The sequence below is a fragment of the Triticum dicoccoides genome, chromosome 3B, assembly GCF_002162155.2.
Source record: "Triticum dicoccoides isolate Atlit2015 ecotype Zavitan chromosome 3B, WEW_v2.0, whole genome shotgun sequence".
NCBI lineage: Eukaryota > Viridiplantae > Streptophyta > Magnoliopsida > Poales > Poaceae > Triticum > Triticum dicoccoides.
The window spans coordinates 524,894,946-524,901,709 of record NC_041385.1 but is presented as its reverse complement, the minus strand read 5'-3'; positions in this window follow the sequence as shown (position 1 = coordinate 524,901,709).

Below are 6,764 nucleotides of genomic sequence, written 5' to 3'. Positions count from 1 at the left end.
TTGCCTTCACCTTTTGGCTACATGAGTCTTTTGGCTTAAAGGAATTTATGATACTCTTTTAGATTTTCGGCTCTGTAAAATTTGACCTAAAAAGCTAGTGAAAGATCGTGGATGTCGCCTAGAGGGGGGGGGGGGTGAATAGGCGCTTTAAAATAATTACGGTTTAGGCTTAAACAAATGCAGAATAAAACTAGCGTTTAATTTGTCAAGCACAAAACCTAAAACAACTATGCTCACCTATGTGCGTCAACAACTTATGCTAGGCAAGATAAACAACTAGGGTATAGCAAGATATATAACATGAAAAACTATGACTATCACAAAGTAAAGTGCATAAGTAAAGAGTTTGGGTAAGAGATAACCGAGGCACGCGGAGACGACGATGTATCCCAAAGTTCACACCCTTGTGGATGCTAATCTCCATTTGGAGCGGTGTGGAGGCACAATGCTCCCGAAAAAGCCACTAGGGCCACCGTAATCTCCTCACGCCCTCGCACAATGCAAGATGCCGTGATTCCACTAAGGGATCCTTAAGGGTTGTCACCGAACCCGTACAAATGGCAACCCTTGAGGGCGGTCACCGAACCCGTACACTTTGGCAACCATTGGGGGGGTCACCGGTACCCGTCAAATTGCTCGGGGCGATCTCCACAACCTAATTGGAGACCTCGATGCTTGCCCGGAGCTTTACACCACAATGATTGAGCTCTGAACACCACCAACTATCTAGGGCGCCCAAGCACCCAAGAGTAATAATCTTCTCAACTTGTAACTTCCACGTATCACCGTGGAGAACTCAAATCGACACAACTAATGCAATGGCAAGGGCACACAGAGTGCCCAAGTCCCTCACTCTCAAATCCCACCAAAGCAACAAAAGCTATGGAGGAAAAGGAGAGGAAGAACAAGAAGGGGAACACCAAGAACTCCAAGATCTAGATCCAAAGGGTTCCTCTCAAATAGAGGAGAAAGAGATTGGTGGAAATGTAGATCTAGATCTCCTCTCTCTTTTCCCCCCAAAACTAGCAAGAATCCATGGAGGGATTGAGAGATAGCAAGCTCGAAGAAAATCAACAATGGGGGGAGAACACGAGCTCAAAGGATGAGGCTCAATGGGGAAGAAGACCCTCTTTTATAGGTGGGGAAAAATCCAACGGTTATCCCCATTCTCAGCCCGCTGCGGGCGGTACTACTGCTCTAGGGAGCGGTACTGCCGCTGGCCGCAGCAGTACTGCCGCTCGGCCCGGCGGTACTACCGTGGGACCTCACACAACGCCTACGTGAGAAGGAACAAAGAGGAGGACCATTGAGCGACACCACACTACAAAAAAAAAGACACATCCGTGACATTTTGGGTCGAACCAATTTTTTTCTGTCATGCTTATGACACTTCTATGATGACAATTGTGACAAAACCCTGTATCAGCATCGATGTGGTGGGATCCTACTTCTATGACAAAAAAACATGACAAAAAATGGGTTTTTCGTCCTGGGCGGGCCGGAGACGCACCTGCAAGACATTCTTTGGGCCGTCCATGACGGAAAAAATCATGGTAGAAGCGAGGGCGAGGAAAATTTTGGGGAGTTCCCAGTTACGGTGGGTGGTCGGTGAAAGAACATGCAGTGCCACCATGTTTGGTTTTGGTAATTGATGACAATCTCTATGGACTAATGGTTGTCTTGAGTTGTATTTGAAGGATTTGTCCATAGGTTTTTCTTGAAGTCCATGTGTTGGTTTCAAGGAGTTTTTGAGTTGACCAAGGTGCTATTAAGGAATTATCCAAAGATTGGTCATGCGAGTGTTGAGCTTATTGTAAGCATGTCTTGAAGAAGAAGGTTGTGTGATCATTCATGTTTACCTTCAAGACATCATCCAAATGAAGAGAGTTGCAAAGATTCAAGGTTGATCAAGACTAAGTCAAGAGTGAATCAAGTTGATCAACTCACAAAGCATAGAAGATGTACCGAGAGGGATCAAGTGATCCCATGGTATGGTAAGCATTGTCCATTACACTTTATGTACTAACCCATGGTCTATGTGAGAGTTGTATGTGGGGTTAGGTACGTATCCATGGGCTTGCGTCAAGAGGAAGATATCATTCAACCCATGGAAAGGATGACATCAAGTGGTGATCGTCATCAAGATTGCCGTGTGCAAGTTCAAGTGGAGCATCACGAAGAGATCACGTGTTTGAATCTTGCCATCCATTGTGGTGTCAATGGACTTGTGAAGATGTGCCGAAGAGTGGCTCACCCATAATGAACTATGGGGGAGCAATCATCTAGTCTTCATCGAGCCAACGCAATCAAGAAAGGTGGTCCAACTTGAGGGAGTCAAGATCGTCTTCATCTAGCTCAAGTGGACCAAGTGAAAGGCAAAGGTTTTCCCTTGATAGGTTTTCTATTTTACCGGTCTTGTGGTGGTAGTTGGGAGACCGAGTTATAGGATCGTTTGCCGTACTATCAAGGGGGGCTCTCAAGTTGGTAGCTTGATCGTATCGTTAGTAGAGAGCTCAAACCATTGCATCCTTGCATCATGTTTCTTGGTTCTTGTTTGGTTATCTTTGTGAGTCTTAGAGCTTATGGTCATCTTGATGACAAGCTTGAGTTCATCAAAAATGGAGTTCGCATGCGTCTTCTATGATGTTTTCGGTGTTGGTGGTTTTACCGGTCTTATCCGATGAAGGGTTCTCACCATTTTCTTATGTGACTTTTCTCATTTGCTTATTCTTGATATTTCTATCAATATTGTGTTAGCCCATGTCGTTAGCTTTCCAACAAACTTGGTTTCGTTGAATTCGGAGTCCGTTTGCAAAAGTTGTGGCTGTTTTGGTAAAGGCTGCAGCGGTACTACCGCGACTAGAGCGGATGTAATTTTTTACTACCGCTCCAGAGCGGTACTACCGCTGCTCCTGAGCGGTAGTACCGCTCCAGAGCAGTACTACCGTGGCTCCTAAGCGGTAGTACCGCCCCGGACCAAAATCTCATGTTTTCTCTCTCGTTTGGGCTGTTTTTGCCGTGCTAAGCGGTAGTACCGCTCCTCCAAGCGGTAGTACCGCTTGTGCACGACCTGAGCACATAACGGTTGGATTCGGGAGGTCCTATAAAAGGGGATCTTCTTCCCCAATGAACCTAATCCTTTGAGCTCGTGTTCTTCCCCCATTGTTGACCTTCTTCGAGCTTGCTAACTCTCAATCCCTCCATGGATTCTTGCTAGTATTTGAGGGAAAAGAGAGAGGAGATCTAGATCCACATTTCCACCAATCACTTTCTCCTCTAAGTGAGGGGAACCCCTTGGATCTAGGTCTTGGAGTTCTTCGTGTTCTCCTTCTTGTTCTTCCTCTCATTTTCCTCCCTAGCATTAGTTGCTTCGGTGGGATTTGAGAGAGAAGGACTTGGGCACTCCGTGTGCCCTTGCCATTGCATTTGGTGCATCGGTTTGAGTTCTCCACGTGATACGTGGAAGTTACAAGTTGAGAAGCTTATTACTCTTGGGTGCTTGGTGCCCTTGAGCTTGTTCATCTTGGGTGCTTGGGCGCCCTAGACGGTTGGTGGTGTTCGGAGCTCAATCAGTGTGGTGTAAAGCTCCGGGAAAGCGTCGGGGTCTCCAATTGGGTTGTGGAGATCGCCCCGAGCAATTTGACGGGTACCGGTGACCGCCCCCAAGGGTTACCAAAGTGTACGGGTTCGGTGACCGCCCCCAAGGGTCGCCATTTGTACGGGTTCGGTGACCGCCCTCAAGGGTCCCTTAGTGGAATCACGGCATCTTGCATTGTGCGAGGGCGTGAGGAGATTATGGTGGCCCTAGTGGCTTCTTGGGGAGCATTGTGCCTCCACACCGCTCCAAACAGAGATTAGCATCCGCAAGGGTGTGAACTTCGGGATACATCGTCGTCTCCGCGTGCCTCGGTTATCTCTTACCCGAGCCCCTTTACTTATGCACTTTACTTTGTGATAGCCATATTGTTCTTTGTCATATATCTTGCTATCACATAGTTGCTTATCTTGCTTAGCATAAGTTGTTGGTGCACATAGGTGAGCCTAGTTGTTGTAGATTTTGTGCTTGACAAATTAACCGCTAGGTTTATTCCGCATTTGTTCAAGCCTAAACCATAATTATTTTAAAGCGCCTATTCACCCCCCCTTCTAGGCGACATCCTCGATCTTTCAATTCGTATCAGAGCCACGTCTCTCTTTGTTAGGCTTAACCACCTAGAGAGTAAAGATGTCAACTACGGGATTAGGATTCTCTGACACTCTTAGTTTCGATGGCACAAATTTTGATGTTTGGGTAATTCACATGCTTAATCTCTTTAGGGTCATGGACCCAAATTTAGAGCGAATTGTAGATATGGGTTTTTCTCCTCCAAAGGATCCCCAAAGATTATCTTTAGAGGATGAGAAAAACTCTTATCTTAATGCTCAAGCTTCTAATGTGCTTTTTGATGCTTTGAGCAATGTAGTTATTTTTCAACTCATGTCGTTCCGGGATGCTCATGAGTTGTGGACAAAGCTTCAAGATAAATATGGTGTGTCCAATATTTGTGGGGATGATTGTTCCCCCTCCACCTCCGGTCGTATAGTCTTTTCAACTTCTTCTACTTCACCTACATGTGGTTTGCCACAAGGTAATGATATGGTGAGTAGTGTTGGTCATTGCAATGGTGATAGTATGCTTATTGTGGATGATCCTTCATCACTATATTATTGCAACGCTCCTTCTTTGGTCTTTAACACTTCGAGCACTCCAAATGTTTCACATGCTTGTGTTGATAGTCCTTGCATATCATGTAGAAATTGCTTGACGAAATCTCATGATGATATGCTTGCTATGTCTTGTTGCCATGATAAAAATGCATCTATTTACTCGAATTGTTGTGCTAACAATGTAGAGGAAACCGAACACTCCATGGAACAAGATGTGGTGTTTAATGGTGCCTCAAGGGATCCTACATCATCATCTATTGCTTTTTGCCTTACGGCTAAGGCGTCAAAGGTATCTCCTACTTTGTACCCCAATATGTCTCTTGATGATGATGTCGATGCTAATGATGTTGAGGATAATGATGAAGAGAATCATAATGTTGCCTCCTTAAAAACTAAGGGGGAGATGATTTTTAAAGCTCTTCATAAAAATAAAATTGCTCGTTCCAACTTCATGGAAATTATGTCCATTGCCATTAAGGGCAAGAAATATATTGAGTTGGAATCTCATCTCGAGGAGCATGAGGTCACCATTGAGAAAATGGAAGCTCATGGGCGTGATTACGCAAATGAGATCGCGGAGCTATCTCAAGCTCTTGAACATGAACAAACCACCTCCGAATCTCTTGAGGAGACTTTTGCTCTAGAATTATCTAGAGTGAGGGAATCTCATGATAGAGCTCTTGAGGTGGCCAACGATTTCAAAACTAAAAATGCTAAGCTTGAAGTTTCTCATGCTAGACTCCTTGAGGATTTTGAGCACCTCGAAAATGGCTCAAGGGTCATCAAGGGTGAGCTCATCAAACTCACCGAGTCTCATGCCCAACTTGAAGCTTCTTATTTAAAAGAGCTTGCCAAGTTGCCTTCTCCTCTTGTTGTTAATGATGATGCTTGTGCTACTAATTCTATTACTTGTGAAGCATCCATTTTGAAGGAAAATGTTGAGCTACGGGCTCAACTTGAGGTGCTATCTAGCAATTATGGGAAATTGGAAGAAAGTCATGAAAAGCTCTCAAGCTCTCATGATGATCTTCTAGTATCCCATAGTGTGCTAAAGATAGCTCATGAGGCCATGATTGCTAAGGTAACATCTAGTGAGCCTCATGTGGGTACTAGCACTACTTCTAGTCAAAATAGTATATTGCCATGTGCTAGTCCTTGTAATTCATCTACTCACAATGTTGGTACATCTTGTGATGAATTGCTTTCCTTGCCTTGTTGCTCTAACGATGAAGCTTATACTTCCTCTAGTACTTGTGTTGAGACTAACCATGTAGAGGAAATCAAAGAGCTCAAGGCCCAAGTCACTTCTTTGAAGAAAGACTTGGAAAAGTGTCATGAAGGGAAGGCCACACTCAACAATATCTTGAGTGTGCAAAAATCCCCCAATGACAAAGGTGGACTTGGATTCAACTCCAACAAGAAGAACAAGTCCAAGTTGAACAAGAAGAAGGGCCAAGAACAAGTCAAGAATTTGGCCAAGATTGTTTGCTTCAAGTGCAAAGTCGAAGGGCATCATGTTAGATCTTGCCCATTCAAGAAGAAGTCCATTAGTGTCAAGCAACAAGAGAAGAGGGCACAAGTTCAATCTCATGCTCAACATCAAGTTGAAGAAAGGCCTCTTCCCAAGAAGACTCAAGTTAATGCTTCTCAAATTGAGAAATCAAGTGAGAAGAAAGTGAAGAGTAGATGTTGCTACTTATGTCGTGAGAAAGGTCACGTCGCTTCTTCATGCACTAGTGGTAACTTATCCAACCCAATTATTATTGATGATATCTATTCTCTTGGTAAGGATAAGGTTGGCAATGTGTTTGCCAAGTTTGTTGGTACTCAAAGTGGTGTCAAGCAAAGAACCATTTGGGTAGCCAAACCTATTGTGACTAACCTCTTAGGACCCAACCTGGTTGGGGACCAACAAGCTCAAACTTGATCAATAGGTGTTGTTGGAGGGCATTGGAGACTTGGCTACATTATGAAGAATTAAGGGGACTTCATCACTCTTATTGTCTCAAGCCAAGTCAATTGAATCATCAAGTTTATATCTTATATCCAATGTGCCT